A 16,791-nucleotide genomic window follows, 5' to 3' on the forward strand; every position below is an offset into this window, starting at 1 on the left:
TGGAGGATGAGGAGTCACAAATGCCATCTGCTTCTCTACAGTCTGCGCAACGTGGTTCCTCACAAAGGCCTAGGCAGGGGACACTTTGTGAGGAGGATGAGGAGGAGTCAATGGATGAGGAAGACATCTGTCCAGAGGAGGGAGGTACACAATGCTCTAGTAGTCAGTATCTAGAGCAGGGGTCTCAAACACGCGGCCCGCGGGCCGCATGCGGCCCCTGAGGCTGCTTTATGCGGCCCGCAGGCACAGACCCCTTGATGATCCCGACCAGGTCCAGGAGGAGCCGCCGACAGCAGCGCTGAATTGCCGCACAGAGACTGTTTCCCAGCACTGCATTTCCAATGTCAGCCGCCGGCCAATCAGAGGCCAGCAGCTGACATCTGCATATGGCAATGACATCATACTCGCTGCGCTGACACGCAGATATCAGCTGCTGGCCTCTGATTGGCCAGCGGCTGGCATTGGAAATGCAGTGCTGGGAAACAATCAGAGGCCAGCAGCTGATATCTGCGTGTCAGCGCAGCGAGTATGATGTCATTGCCATATGCAGATGTCAGCTGCTGGCCTCTGATTGGCCGGCGGCTGACATTGGAAATGCAGTGCTGGGAAACAGTCTCTGTGCGGCAATTCAGCGCTGCTGTCGGCGGCTCCTCCTGGACCAGGTCGGGATCGTCAAGGGGTCGGACTCTGTGGTGCCTGCGGGGCACATCTGCAGGAAGGCCGCTGAGGGAACGGAGGACAGGTGAGAATCATCTTTTTTTTTTTCTATTTTATGTGTGTGAAGAACAACACAGGGGGCACATAGCCACAAGAGGGGACCTGGATGGGGCACAGCCACAAGAGGGGACCTGGATGGGGCACATAGCCACAGGATGGGGACCTGGATGGGGCACATAGCCACAAGAGGGGACCTGGATGGGGCACAGAGCCACAAGAGGGGACCTGGATGGGGCACAGAGCCACAAGAGGGGACCTGGATGGGGCACAGAGCCACAAGATGGGGACCTGGATGGGGCACATAGCCACAAGATGGGGACCTGGATGGGGCACATAGCCAAAAGATGGGGACCTGGATGGGGCACATAGCCACAGGATGGGGACCTGGATGGGGCACATAGCCACAGGATGGGGACCTGGATGAGGCACATTAGTACAAGATGGGGACTTGGATGGGGAACATTACTACAAGATGTTTTCCATTATTACTATATGATGCTAATTGTAAGACAATATTACTGTATGTGGCCAATTGGGGGAAATAAAATTGTATAAAAAATAAAATAAAGCATGAAAAAATATTGGGCACTAAAAATGCTGTTTTATATGTAAACTAAAGTAAACACAAAAAAGTGCACGTTTATTATCGCCACATCCATAACGACCCAAGCCATAAAAAAATAAACACGGCAAAAATGTTCAAAAGGTGTATACAAAAAAAATGGTATCACTAAAAATGTCACATTGAACAAAGAATGCGGCCCCCCAAATTCCAATTTTTTCCATGTGCGGCCCATATACCCAGCCGAGTTTGAGACCCCTGATCTAGAGCGAGGGTGGGGTGATGCAGAGCAGGCAGAGATCACGCCTCAAGCAGGGGACAGCGTTTCTTGGCCAGTTGGCAGTCTGCAGCACACGGCTGATTATTGGGTGTCCACCCTCCTAGATCCTCGCTACCGGGACAACTTACAAAGCCTCATAACACCGTTGAACCGGGAGCGTAAAATGCGGGAGTACCAAGACGCACTGGTGCATTCCATCATGTTCTCCATTACAACCGAGAGCAGTGCTGCTAGTGCTTTACAAAGCAGCTCAGTGCGTCGAGGCAGTGGAGGAAGCTCTGCACAAAGAGGGAGCAGAAGCAGCGCCTCAGCACAAGGCAAGACCAGTATGGCCGAAATGTGGCAAAGTTTTGTGTCCCCGCCGCCACAAATGTCTACACCATCACAGACGGCTCCAGTCAGCAGGAGGCAACGTTTCCGTCAGATGGTGACAGACTACATGTCTTGCCCTCTTAGTGTACTCCCAGACGGCTCTTCTCCCTTCAAGTTTTGGGTCTGTAAGCTAGATACATGGCCAGAGCTAAGTCAGTATGCATTGGAGGTGCTAGCTTGCCCTGCTGCTAGTGTATTATCGGAACGCGTCTTTAGTGCCGCAGGTGGTGTACTAACAGACCGTCGCATGCGACTATCCTCCGATAACGTTGACCGGCTTACTTTTCTCAAAATGAACAAGGCCTGGATCTCTCATGAATTTGCCAGTCCTCTTCCAGAATAAATAATTGTTGGCAAAAGTATCCAGGTCTCCTGTTCTGTTCATGTTTCTACCACCTGAACTGTAATCCCTGAGCTCCAACACCGCTAGTTGGCGCTCAGAAGTGCCGTCTGCATAGTCAACACTTGCTGCCGTGTCATTGGGGTTCAGTAACGTCAGCTGTTCCCCGGCTGTGCGGACGGCAATTTCTCCTGCTCTGTCCACATTCTCACTACTACAGATTTTAAAGTTGCTCCAATTACACCTCTGGCTCCTCTGTTTTCAGTATTATCCCTGAGCTCCAACACCGCCAGTTGGCGCTCGGAAGTGCCGTCTGCACAGTCAACACTTGCTGCCATGTTATTGGGGTTCGGTAACGTCAGCTGTTCCCCTGCGGTGCGGACGGCAATTTCTCCTGCTCTGTCCACATTCTCACTACTACAGATTTTAAAGTTGCTCCAATTACACCTCTGGCTCCTCTGTTTTCAGTATTATCCCTGAGCTCCAACACCGCCAGTTGGCGCTCGGAAGTGCCGTCTGCACAGTCAACACTTGCTGCCGTGTCATTGGGGTTCAGTAACGTCAGCTGTTCCCCTGCTGTGCGGACGGCAATTTCTCCTGCTCTGTCCACATTCTCACTACTACAGATTTTAAAGTTGCTCCAATTACACCTCTGGCTCCTCTGTTTTCAGTATTATCCCTGAGCTCCAACACCGCCAGTTGGCGCTCGGAAGTGCCGTCTGCACAGTCAACACTTGCTGCCGTGTTATTGGGGTTCAGTAACGTCAGCTGTTCCCCTGCTGTGCGGACGGCAATTTCTCCTGCTCTGTCCACATCCACTGTACTACTGATTTAAAACCTCCTCCAAATACACCTCTGGCTCCTCTGTTTTCAGTATTATCCCTGAGCTCCAACACCGCCAGTTGGCGCTCGGAAGTGCCGTCTGCACAGTCAACACTTGCTGCCGTGTTATTGGGGTTCGGTAACGTCAGCTGTTCCCCTGCTGTGCGGACGGCAAATTCTCCTGCTTTGTCCACATCCACTGTACTACTGATTTAAAACTTGCTCCAATTACACCTCTGGCTCCACTCTGTTTTCAGTATTTACCCTGGGTTCCAGCACTGCCAGCTGGTTCTCCGTAGTTCCATTTGCTCTTGTACCTTCTACTACCCATCCGGGTTCCAGTACCGTCAGCTGGTTCTCGACAGTGCCTTTGGATTAGGTGCCTCCTTCTCGGTATCCAAGTTCCACCAACGTCTGCTGGTTCTTGGTAGTGCTTTCTGGCACAGGTACCTCCTGCTTAGTAACCGAGTTCCAGTACCGTCAGCTGGTCTTCGGCAGTTACATTGGCTCTTGTACCTTCTCCTACCCATCCGGGTTCCAGTACCGTCAGCTGGTTCTTGGCAGTGTCTTTGGCACGGGTACTCCCTCCTGCCCAGCCTGGTTCCAGCACACCAGCTGTTTCCGGGTAGTGTCAACGTCACTTTGCCTCCAATGCGTTGTCCTGTCGTGTTGCGGTCGGGTTAGCCGACTCTATGGTGCCTGCAGTTTAGGTGACTCCTATGTGGGCTGCGGGATCAGGCAATGAAGGCTGGTTCCATAGTGCCAATAGGACAAGCACTTCGGCACTGGTCTTCGGCAGTTCCATTGGCTCTTGTACCTTCTGCTACCCATCCGGGTTCCAGTACCGTCAGCTGGTTCTCGGTAGTTCCTCAGCTTTCTTGTACCGTCTGCTACATTTCCAAGTTCAAGCTTTTTGAAATGGTTCTTGGTAATCACTCTGGATCTCCCTGACGAGGACCCTGAAGACCAACCCTAAGAAGACGAGGACCCCGAAGACAACGACCCTGAAGACGAGGACCCTGAAGACCACCCCGAAGAAGACGAGGACCCTGAAGACCACCCCGAAGAAGACAAGGACCCTGAAGACCACCCCGAAGAAGACGAGGACTCCGACGACGAGGACCCAGAAGACCAACCCGAAGAAGACGAGGACCCCGAAGACGAGGACCCCCAAAGACGATGACCCTGAAGACCACCCCGAAGAAGACCAAGAAGATGACCCTGAAGAAGTTGACCAAGAGGACAAAGAAGAGAAGACAAGCACCAAGATACAGAAGAACAAGAGACAGAAAACCAAGAAGCAGAAATACAAGAAGCTGCAGAACAAAAAGCGGAAGAACATTAAGCATAAGACTAAAAATCAGAGCAAAAGATAATATCTAAATTATAAGCAGAAGATGACTAAGCAGTGTATGGGGGTGAGTCCGTTCCTCCTCGTGGTGCCCCTGGAAAAGACCTGCTGCTGCAGGCCAAACTGAACGCGGACAAATCCTGTTGTAAATCTTTTGTGACGGGCAGAACGAAAGGTGTAATGTCCAACCTTTTATAGATAACAACTACAGGAATGCCTGTCACAAATAAGAATATGATGAAGAAGAAGAATATGAAGAAGTAGAATATGAAGAATGTAAAAAAAAAAGAATAATACGAAGAAGGTGAAGAAGAAGAAGATGAAGAAGGTGAAGAAGAAGAGGATGAAAAAGATGCTGAGGATGATGAAGGAGAAAGTGTGGGAGAAGTAAAAAAGAAGGTGAAGAGCATGGAAGTAGTGAAACATAAATATCTGACAAAATATAAAAATACTTAACATAGTCAATATTTCCGTAACTCAGAACGTCTTAAAAAAAATATTAATTCCTGCTATTCCATTTGATTGGGCTAAACCTCTATGCCTTTATTGTCTCCCCCACCTCCCCCAATACATTCTACATTATTCTTAGTTGTTTTCCTTCATGTAGAATTAACCTACAAGGAAAGAAAGGGTTTATTTTCATTCCGATATTTCTGTCCCATTGACTTGCATTGGTTTCCGGTATTGGAATCGGCGATATCCGATACTTTTTCGGTATCGGTCCGATCCGATATTTCCCGATATCGAAAGGTATCGCTCAACACTACTCATGACTTCTAACTGTGGCTTTGAGAACAGGAACTTCTCTCTCCAGGACTCTAGCTTCAGCCCCTACCTCCAGGAAGCCCATATCAGGGCTCAATCGCAGCCGCTCCTTCAGGATCTGCCTCAGGGAAGGGTCTTTCAAGCCAGCAATCAGTTGGTCACGCAACACCTCATCCAATGGTCCCAGTCCTCGGTTCCCATCTCGAGTTTTCTTAGTGATATGGGCCGTCACTTACTGTAATGCATTAACTGTTATGTTCTGCTACCAAAGCTAAGGAAAGCGAGGAGATCTGTCCCTACTATGAGACTCAGCTGAATCCCTACGATGTAACAGGGAACCTTATCCTGCGATCAGACCTGCTAAAGTCCTAATCTAGTCTGTACGAAGACCTATAGATGTGGGGAGGGAATCCCTACAAGTACTAAGGACTGGGAGGAATATGGGACACCTCCTAACTGAAATAGTAGCAGACAGACGAACAAACAAAATAGATAGAACATAGAGGTCCGTAGACCAAGCAAACTAACAGAGTTAGATACAGAGCACAGGCTAGCTAGAAAGTAGATATACAATGAAGTCCAGCAAAGCCAGAAGGGCGGAGCAGGATTAAATAGGCCAACAAGGTCATGTGACCAGCAAAGGAAAAAAAACCTAACAGCAAGGTTCTAACAGTACCCCCCCTTCTAAGAGGATCCTCCGGATCCCCTAGGACCAGGCTTATCAGGAAATCTCCTGTGAAACGCTCTGATAAGTCTGGACGCGGAAACATCATCTGACCTCACCCAAGAGTTATCCTCGGGTCCGAAACCTTTCCAGGCCACAAGATACTGCAAACTACCTCTATACCGTCTAGAGTCAAGGATGCGAGAAATTTCATATTCCCCGTCCTCCACCACCGGAGGAACAGAGGCAGAGGCGTCACCATCCGACACAACAGCTTTTTTTAACAGAGAGACATGAAAGACCGGATTAATTCTCCAGGAGGTAGGAACCTCCAACCTAACAGCAGATTGGTTGACAACCTGAAGCACCTTAAAGGGCCCTACAAACTTGGGACCCAATTTCTTAGAAGGAATCCTCAACCGCAGATTCCTAGAGGACAACCAAACCATGTCACCAACAGCGAACAAAACCTCCTGTCGTTTCCTATCAAAGTAGTCTTTAGATTTTCTGTTGGCCTCCTGAAGATTACCACGCACATCCGTCCAAACTCTTTCCAAATCACCGGAAAAATTCTCCTCCTCAGGCACGGCAGATCCCAACTTGGAGAACGACCCAAACGACGGATGTCTCCCAGAACAACAAAAAAAAGGCGAACAACCAGCAGAAGAAGATGTATGATTGTTCAGAGCAAATTCGGCAAGTGGCAGAAACTCAGACCACCCCTCTTGATTGTCTGCCACAAAACAACGCAAGAACTGCTCAACATCCTGGTTTTTCCTTTCTGTCTGGCCATTAGATTCAGGATGATATCCGGACGAAAACGACAAATGAATTCCCAACCTGTCACAAAAGGCACGCCAAAAACGAGCCACGAACTGAGGACCCCTATCAGAAACAATGTCAGTAGGAACGCCATGAAGTCTGACAATTTCCTTGACAAAGGCCTTAGCGAGAGTTTTAGCGCAGGGCAGTTTGACGAAGGGAACCAAGTGACACATCTTGCTAAAGCGGTCCACGACCACCCAGATGACAGTAAAACCCTCAGAGGGGGGAAGGTCAGTTATAAAGTCCATAGCCAAATGTGTGCAAGGAGCACTGGGGACCTCCAAAGGACAAAGCAACCCCGCAGCAGGAGTATGTGAGGACTTAGATCTAGCACATATAGTACATTGGCGCACCCACTTAATGACTTCCTTCTGCCATCCAGGCCACCAAAAACTGCGACCCACCAGTCTCTTGGTCTCAGAGATTCCGGGATGACCTGCCAACCGAGATTCGTGACACTCAACAAACAAATCTCTCCTAAAGGTCTCAGGCACAAACAACCTCCCATGAGGAGTGTTAGATGGGGCATTCTCCTGAGCTTTAAGAATCTCATCTTCCAAAACGGAGTCTAAAGCAGCTATCACAACACCTTCTTGTAAAATGTTTTCCTCTTTCTCAGCACCGACTATGGGAGAAAAACTGCGAGACAAGGCATCCGCCTTAACATTCTTAGTACCAGGGATGTAAGTAACGGAGAAATTAAACCGCGAGAAAAACAGTGCCCACCTAGCCTGACGGGCATTCAGGCGCTTGGCAGCATCAAGATATATCAGATTTTTATGATCCGTAAGAACCTGAACGGGAAATTCCGCACCTTCCAAGAAGTGGCGCCAGTGTTCAAATGCGAGTTTAATAGCCAATAATTCCCGATTACCAATATCGTAATTCAGTCTCCGAAAATTTTTTTGAAAAAAAGGCACAGGGATGTAATCCATCCCCGTTATCCTGAGACAATACTGCGCCAACCCCCACAGAGGAAGCATCAACCTCAACCAAAAACGGCCTAGTAACATCAGGCTGCATAAGGATGGGAGCAGAGGTGAACCTCTCCTTGAGATACACAAAAGCTTCAATGGCCTCAGAAGACCACTGAACCGCATCAGCACCTTTCCTGGTGAGATCAGTCAGAGGTTTGACAATACTAGAAAAATTTTTTATGAACTTTCTATAGTAATTGGCGAAACCCAAAAACCTCTGTATCGATTTCAAACCAATAGGCCTAGGCCATTCCTGCACAGCCTGAACCTTAACCGGATCCATCTCAAAACCTTTGCTGGAGATAATGTAGCCCAAAAAACTAATTCTCTGTACAGCGAACTCACATTTCTCCAGCTTAGCAAAAAGCGAATTGTCCATTAATAACTGTAATACCTCACGCACGCTCCGCCAATGAGACTCCAGATCTGGCGAATAAATCAAAATGTCATCCAAATACACAACCACATTTTTACCGATCAAAGGTCTAAGGATGTCATTAATCAGATTCTGAAAAAATGCAGGAGCATTAGTGAGACCAAAAGGCATAACCAGATTCTCAAAATGACCCACAGGAGTGTTAAAAGCAGTCTTCCATTCATCACCCTCCTTCATGCGCAACAGATTGTATGCCCCCTTAAGGTCAATTTTAGAGAACCACTTGGCCCCCAATAACTGGTTAAACAGATCAGGAATCAATGGCAGTGGGTAAGGATTGCGTACCGTAATTTTGTTAATCTCACGAAAATCCAGACAAGGACGTAAACCGCCGTCCTTTTTTTTTACAAAAAAAAATCCAACCGCCACAGGAGACTTAGAGGGCCTAATGTGACCGGCGGCCAAGCTTGTCTGTATGTATTCCTCCAAAGCCTTCCTCTCAGGAATAGTAAGGTTAAATAAACGACTCTTAGGAAGAGTCGCTCCAGGGACAAATTCAATAGAACAATCATAGTCTCTATGGGGAGGCAAAACCTGCGATTCCTTCTCAGAAAAAACTCTCCAAAAATCCTGAATAGGAACAGGCAATTCTCCCCTATCCAAAGCTGCAATACGCCCGTTACAACACTTGTCATAACATTTATGGCTCCAGGATTTAATTTCACTGGTAGACCAATCCAGTACAGGATTGTGAAATTTTAACCAGGGCAAACCCAATATTACTGGAGAAGGCAAGTTATTCAACACTACCAAATCCAATTTCTCATGGTGAACACCATTAATAGTGAGAGGAAATTCACTGACCTTGAGAGTAATATTCTTCAAAGGGGAGCCATCCACAGAAACCACAGCAATGGGGGATGACAAAGGTTCAGGTTTTAAATTGAGTTTTTCCACGAATCCCCCATCAATTACATTCAGTGTAGACCCGCAATCAACAAACACCCGAAATTCCATTAATTTTTCCTGAGCAATCGTGGAAGCAGCTAAAAATATACCCTTGGAATTTAAACAGGCAATACGGGCGTGACTGACCATTTTTTTTTTCTTTCTTCATACGAAGCTCACAGCCTTTAATCAAATGACCAGATTTTCCGCAGTAGAAACACAAGCCTTGCGAAAAACGACGGTCTTTTTCTTGAGAGCGAGGTGCCACCGATCCAATCTCCATCGGTTCACCACTGTTAGTACACACATTATCATAACCAGAAACTGACATAGCAGAGGATTTGCTCTCGTTAACCCTAGCACGCAGTCTTCTATCCACCCGTATAGCTAATTGCATAGCCTGTTGCAAATCTTCAGGTGTAGGATAAGCAATTAGCAGGTCTTTAACCCTTTCACTGAGCCCAGCAAGAAATAGACTTTTCAGAGCAGAATCGTTCCACCCTGTTTGAGTGGACCAACGACGAAAATGTGTACAATATTTTTCCACATTACCCGATCCTTGTTTTAGACGTCTCAACTCAGTCTCAGCTGATGCGACACGGTCAGGATCAACATATAATAGTCCCAAAGCAGAAAAAAAACTATCCACTGATCTGAAGCATGAATCACTAGGTTGCAAAGAAAAAGCCCACTCCTGAGGCTCTTTGCGCAAAAGTGACATTATGAACCCTACGCGCTGGGATTCATCCCCAGAGGACTTAGGTCTCAAACGAAAATACAATAAGCAAGCATTTTTAAATGAAAAAAATTCTCGGTGTTCACCAAAAAACAAATCCGGCAAACATACCTTAGGCTCCAAGAAATGTGCTCCAGGACAGTTACTCACGTGCTGACGGAGCTCGGCCACCTCCAGAGAGAGTCCCTGCAGGCGATGAGCCAAATCCTGAACCGACACCATGATGGAACAGAAAAATCTTTCCTTAGAGAATTTGCTGGCTGGACTTACTGTTATGTTCTGCTACCAAAGCTAAGGAAAGAGAGGAGATCTGTCCCTACTATGAGACTCAGCTGAATCCCTACGATGTAACAGGGAACCTGATCCTGCGATCAGACCTGCTAAAGTCCTAATCTAGTCTGTACGAAGACCTATAGATGTGGGGAGGGAATCCCTACAAGTACTAAGGACTGGGAGGAATATGGGACACCTCCTAACTGAAATAGTAGCAGACAGACGAACAAACAAAATAGATAGAACATAGAGGTCCGTAGACCAAGCAAACTAACAGAGTTAGATACAGAGCACAGGCTAGCTAGAAAGTAGATATACAATGAAGTCCAGCAAAGCCAGAAGGGCGGAGCAGGATTAAATAGGCCAACAAGGTCATGTGACCAGCAAAGGAAAAAAAACCTAACAGCAAGGTTCTAACATTAACATACTGATTTACTGTCTCATTTTCCCCTTGGACCCGCTGAAACAACCGTAAGCGCAAGTGTCCCAAACCTGTAGTGTCACCGTGCATGTCCTCTAGAATTTTTATCACTTTATCCATGGTGTCACGGTCCCCAGGTGGGCGGTACATCACAGTCTATCGGGCCTCTCCATCAAGGGTTAGGAGGGCCAGCTCCGCCTGTGCTAGAGGGTCAAGGGGATACATACGTAGCATACTTCTCAGTCTTTCTGCCCAGTCCCAAAGTGACATGCCATCCCCTGTAAACTTGGGAAGATGGCTGAGCATAGCCCCCAGGGGCATATGGCTCCGGCCGGACCCAACCACAGACTGATCCGCCATCTCTGCGTCTGAATGTTGCATCCTGCCAACTACGCCAAATGTAAAGCAGGTGCCGGAATGCAACGCACAGAGACACAAGGCGAGAACAGTCAGAGATGTTTGTAAAGGTATACTGAAACAAGGGATTAGCAACAAGGGTAATGAACAGTGGTTTGAAATATCAGAAAAATCCGAAATTTCTCAAAATAAGGCGCAGTCTCTTAAAATAAGGCGCAGTCTCTTAAAATAAGGCGATGCCCTCAGGCATGAGAGACACCACACAAGTTCTTTAACCGTGAATTTGGCCCTAGCGGGGGTCACCGGTTATTCCCGCTAGGCCGTGAGTCTCTTTCCGGATAAATTCACTGAAATCACGTTGTGCTACTTTAGCCCCAACCGTTCCCCTCCCAACCTGAGTACTTAAACCCAATTGTCCCCGGTACCGTGGGTGAGCAGTGGAAGTGACGGCCCTGCTCATGTATGCAGCTCCTCTCTGCTTGGCCGTTGGAGGCAGTCTCTCAAGCCGTGGATAGGGGGGTCCAGGCCTCGCCTGTCGGCGGGCGACGTCGGGTTCCGCGAACTCACTCAGCCCCGCGATCAGGTTCCTAGTATCCTCAGCAGGCACAGCACTCGGGTCACAACTGTGAGGGATCCGGAGCTCTTTTATCGGTGCCCGGCTGGAGCACCTCTCAGGCCTCTGGATTTGGCCTACCACGCGGGGTTTCTCAGGATGCAGGGAGCACGTCTGCTCCTCTCTGCTGCTTGGCGCCATATACCCCTCAGGTTTGGCGCGCTGGCCTCTTATCTCTCTGAACTCCTTCCTGGAAGTCACCTGATCGGGTCCAGCATCTGAACCTGCTCCCCCTGCAACTTCCTTTTTATATTTTAGCTCCGCTTGACTGTATCTGGCCAGTAGATGGCAGTCTCGCTCCATCCTTGAAACGTCATGTTGAAGTTCTTTTACAATCTTTCTTGCCCGTTCTACACCTACGATGTCATACCTCTCCTCCGATGTAAGCGCCCGCAGCTCATCCGCCTTATTGGTCAGGCTTCTTGCATTGGTCAGCATGCAAGATAAAATTTTGGGGTTATTTAGCATCCTATTCTTCTCTAACGATCTAACTGTACTATCCTCACCCCCCTCTCCACCCTCATTATATTCACTTCTCCCCGTCCCCCTTGCTTGCCTTACATCCCACCTATTTTCTTGGTTCCCCCCCCCCCCGTCTCTAGTTTAAATACTCCTCCAACCAATTAGCCATCTTCTTCCCCAGCACCGCTGCACCCTCCCCATTGAGGTGCAGCCCGTCCCTACGGTAGAGCCTGTAGCCGACCGCGAAGTCGGCCCAGTTCTCCATGAACCCAAACCCTTCTGCCTTACACCAACTCTTTAGCCACTTATTCACCTCCCTAACTTCCCGTGGGCGCTCCTGTGTGGCTCACGGGATTGGTAGTATTTCTGAGAAAACTACCTTGGAGGTCCTTGCCCTAAGCTTGCTACCTAGATCCCTGAAATCATTTTTAAGGACCCTCCATCTACCACTCACTTTGTCATTGGTGCCAATGTGGACCATGACCGCTGGGTCTTCGCCAGCCCCTCCCAGTAACCTGTCAACCCGATCCGCGATGTGCCGGACTCGAGCGCCAGGGAGGCAGCACACCGTTCGGCGATCCCGGTCTTTGTGACAGATTGCCCTATCTGTCCCCCTAATAATAGAGTCACCCACTACCAAGACCTGTCTAGCCTGCCCTACACTTCCCCCCCCCCCCCCCTCATTACTGGAGCATACACTCCCCCGGCGGTCAGAGGACCTGTCGTGCTCCAATAATGCCGGTTCTGAACCAGCCTTCCTATACTTCTTCCCTCTATCCCTCCTAACTGTTATCCAGCTCCCTGCCTGTTCATCCTGCACTTCCCCACTATGCTCCACCCCCATTGTTGACCCATTGAGTGTCTGCTCGGTGAGCAGCAAACTCCGTTCCATGTTGTCGATGCTCCTCAGTATCGCTATCTGAGCACTTAGATCCAGGATTTGGGCTTCCAAGTGCACGATATGCTCACATCTCTCGCAGCAGTATGGATCCTTGAGCGGTAGCTCACGGAATGCATACATTGCGCAAGATGTACACTGCACGGCTCCGGCCAACATGGACGCCATTCTAAATATGGGGATACAGTCGGTATATATATACAAGTACAAAACACAATTATTTATATATAGGTGTATGGACGGGGATCAATTAGGGATGTGCAAGTGTATCGATTAGATATCGGCGCGGGATCAGTTAAGTGTGGACGGGGGATCAATTAAGTATCAATTAAGTATGGACGGGGGATCAATTAAGTATCAATTAAGTATGGACGGGGGAATCAGCTGAGTGGGTCAGGTGGATTAATTAAGTATGGACGGTGTGTCAATTAACTATGGACTGGGGATCAATAAATGTGGACTGGGGAAATAATTAATTGTGGACTGGGGAATCAATTAATTAATTATGGACAGGGGGTTAATTAAATATGGATGGGGGATAAGGCAAATAAATAGGTATGGACGTGTGTCAATTAACTATGGACTGGGGATCAATAAATATGGACTGGGAAAATAATTAATTGTGGACTGGGGAATCAATCAATTAATTATGGACAGGGGGTTAAATAAATATGGATGGGGGATACGGCAAATAAATAGGGACTGGGGATCAGTAAAAGTGGACAGGGGGAATCTATTAAATAGGACAAGGGGGATCAATTGATTATGGGCTGGGGGGGTCAATCAGTTAAATGTGGTCAGGGGGATCACTTTAATATGGACGGGGGGTGGTCGGGGATCAATTAAATGAGGACGGGGGGTCAATTTAAATGTGGTCAGGGGGATCAGTTAAATATGGACGGGGGGTGATCAATTAAATTAAATATGGACTTGGGGTATACAAATACAATTACAATACAAATACAATACAGTACAGTACACACTCGGGTTCAGTAGGGCCGCTTATCGCGGCCTCCTGCCCCTCACTCACCCCCTCTAGGGACGCTGCACGCTATCGCAGCGCGCTCGTCCCTCCGGTCGCCTCTTACCGGTCCTCCTGGTCACCACCAGCTGGCGCCCTCGGCTGGCCGCTATCACAGCGCTCTCTTGCGCTCGTCCCTCCAGTCGCCTCCTACCGGTCCTCCCGGTCCACTCGGTCACCTCCGCCTGGCTACCTCGCCGGAGGGCCGCGAGCCGAGTCGGACCACACCGCACGCCTCACGCCGCTCACCACAGCCACACCACGCGCGCTCTCTCACTTCCGGTCGCACGCTCTCTCACTTCCTGTCGCGCGTTAGGCATAATGGTAGTGGCTCGACAGCAACAGCTTCTCTAAGCAGAGTCTGCCATCATTTATTTGATATTGTTGGCCTATATAGATGTATATAAGCAATTATAATCCATAGTTTGGTTACTGACCTTCTGTTACATTTGTTTAGCTTTTCCGTGCAGTCCTTTGAGATTAATGTCTTTCATCCCACATTTTCTTTAGATCAAAAAGACCAAAATATGGAATAAATAAACTTGGAATTATAAAATGTTTTTGTTAGTTAAAAAAAAAAATTTAGTGCAAAGATGCCTGTTATGCAGCCTGCCACCCTTGCCTTTCTATTACACTTTTTCTGATTGTTCCTTACCTGGTTTTTACTCCCACTCCTGAGAAAAAATACTGACAAAATATTGTTAGTGGGGCCATGGCCTTAAGTTTACTTTTTGAAGCATATTAATTCTATATTTTTTAAAATCTATTAGTTTGAACAGATTTTATTTTATTTTTAACCAGCAACAAGCACCTTGCAGATGCCCCTTCTGGGTTCACCCCCTACTTGAGTGTGCTGAAAAGGGACACTTTAATAATCTGTACTCTGAATTGTGCAGGGACAGTATATATGTATATATCACGGTGGCTGGCCCAGGGCGGACAGTGCACAAAAGGGGTAGCGATTACTAATAAAGTTCAGAGAAATTCGTGACACCACCTGTGGTGTCTGGTGAAGGTCACCAGCGCTGCAGCAGTCCTCTGAGGCAGGTGACAAGGCAGCTAAAGATGGTACTGCTCCCCACAGGTGGATCGGGGCCTCAGGGCAGTGTAGATTGATGGTGGAATGGTGCGCTGGGAGTTGTTGTGCAGGTAGAGAACGCAGCAGGAGTAACGGACAGAGACAGGGGGTTTTGCTTCGTTACCTTTACTGGTACAGCTGGTAGATACGGTCCAGGGTACCCCAGGTGAAGGGCGCGCCTTTGGACTTCTCCCCAGGGAGCGGGTATAGGGCCTCCTGATCCGTGTCTTCTTCCTAAGCTTCTGACCTGCCTAGAGCTAGGCCTGGCTTCTATGCCATATCTCTCCTTCACCTGCTGACTTGGTAGTAGGACTTTCTTTTGGCAATCACTCTCCCTGGATACTGGGGCCTTCGTGATTCCTAGTCCTGTATATGAGTTCAGTTTGGTCGACCTGGGACCTGTAGTTCTCCGGGGGTTCCGGTTCTTCCTACTGGGCATAAAGAATCCCTGTAGGCATGGACCCGGTGTCCGGTATATAAATCAGGGTGAGCTTATTATGCTCCTCTGCCCCTTAGTTCCACTCTCCTTTAACTCTCGCCGTCGACCACACTCGGGGCCCTCATTAGGCTTCAGGGCTACTGGAGGCCTAGCTTGCCTCACACAGCAGCCTGCGTGCTGCTACATCCTGAGGCTGGAAGCATTATCTGCAGCCCAACCAACACTGCTCTGTGTTCAATAGTGATGTTCAGCGGTCCCCTAGTAATTGAGACTGAAGGTCGATCGACAAGATGTGGGTGTTTGTTGTGGCACAATTTCAGCTTGCCCAGGGCCTCGGCCTCTGCATGCACCATTATCGCCGTCCCTTGCCACGCACCTTGCCCATTTTAAATGGAGGACAATATTTTCCACGTTCAGTACAAATGGCTGGATTTGAAACGCAGTTATATGTGATATGTCTGACAGAAAACCACGGTTTTAAATAGCGGGTCTGTAGGTTACTATTCTTCACAGCGAGCTCGTGTGAATAGCTTCGCTGACACACTGCAATAAAATGGAAATTGAAGCCAGAATTGAAGCCAGAAATGGCTGACTTTGGAACGCTATTATATGTGATATGTCTGACGGAGAACCACAGTTTTAAATTGCTGGCATGTAGTTTACTAATACTATTCTTCACAGCGACCTCATGTGAATAGCTTTGCTGACACACTGAAACAGAATGGAAATGGAAGCCATAAATGACGGCCAACCACAGTTTTAAATAGCAGATAATATTTTTTTGGATAAATACTGTGTTCTCTGTAACTTAATGGGTGATGGAACATTGCATTATATTTAAGCTCTTGGAGTATCCTTTACAATTTTCTCCATTTCGGAATAGTGTTGTAATCTGTAGTTTACCAATACTATTCTTTACAGTGACCTCGTGTGAACTGGAAGAAATCCATTATGAATTTCAACTTGCTGCCAGATGAAAAAACACATCATAATAAATTATATGCATATACAAACACCTTAGGTATGATATGGAATTAAAAAATGTGTGTGTATGTGTGTGTGTATGTGTGTGTAGCGCCCCGTGGGTTCGATCGCTACAGAGGTATTGCACCTCAACCAGAGGTGTGATATCCCACTCCCGGGTAAGGATGGTGTGTGGACCGGGACTCAGTTAGCTGCATGCATCACACACACCCCATTTCCGGGGGACAGCTCAACGGTGCTCCCATTAGTACAGTAATGCAGGCATGACAGATCATGTCCCTGGCTGGAGTGGGGAGGGGGGAGGAAAACCCAGTGATGTAGGAGCAGGAGGGGACGGTTTCTGGGCATAGGTAGGAGCCCATTGGTTGCAAGTCACCTGGGCTCATACACAGAGAGGGAGGTATATAAGAGGTGGGCACCATCTTAGTTCTGAGTCAGTTCAGTCAGGAGGAGAAGAGAAGAGGAGTTCAGCCAGAGAGGGCTGACAGGGAGCTGTGGCTCAGTCTGGGC

The sequence above is a fragment of the Phyllobates terribilis genome, unplaced genomic scaffold (assembly GCF_046119375.1).
Source record: "Phyllobates terribilis strain yellow unplaced genomic scaffold, ASM4611937v1 Scaffold_4__5_contigs__length_816908805, whole genome shotgun sequence".
NCBI lineage: Eukaryota > Metazoa > Chordata > Amphibia > Anura > Dendrobatidae > Phyllobates > Phyllobates terribilis.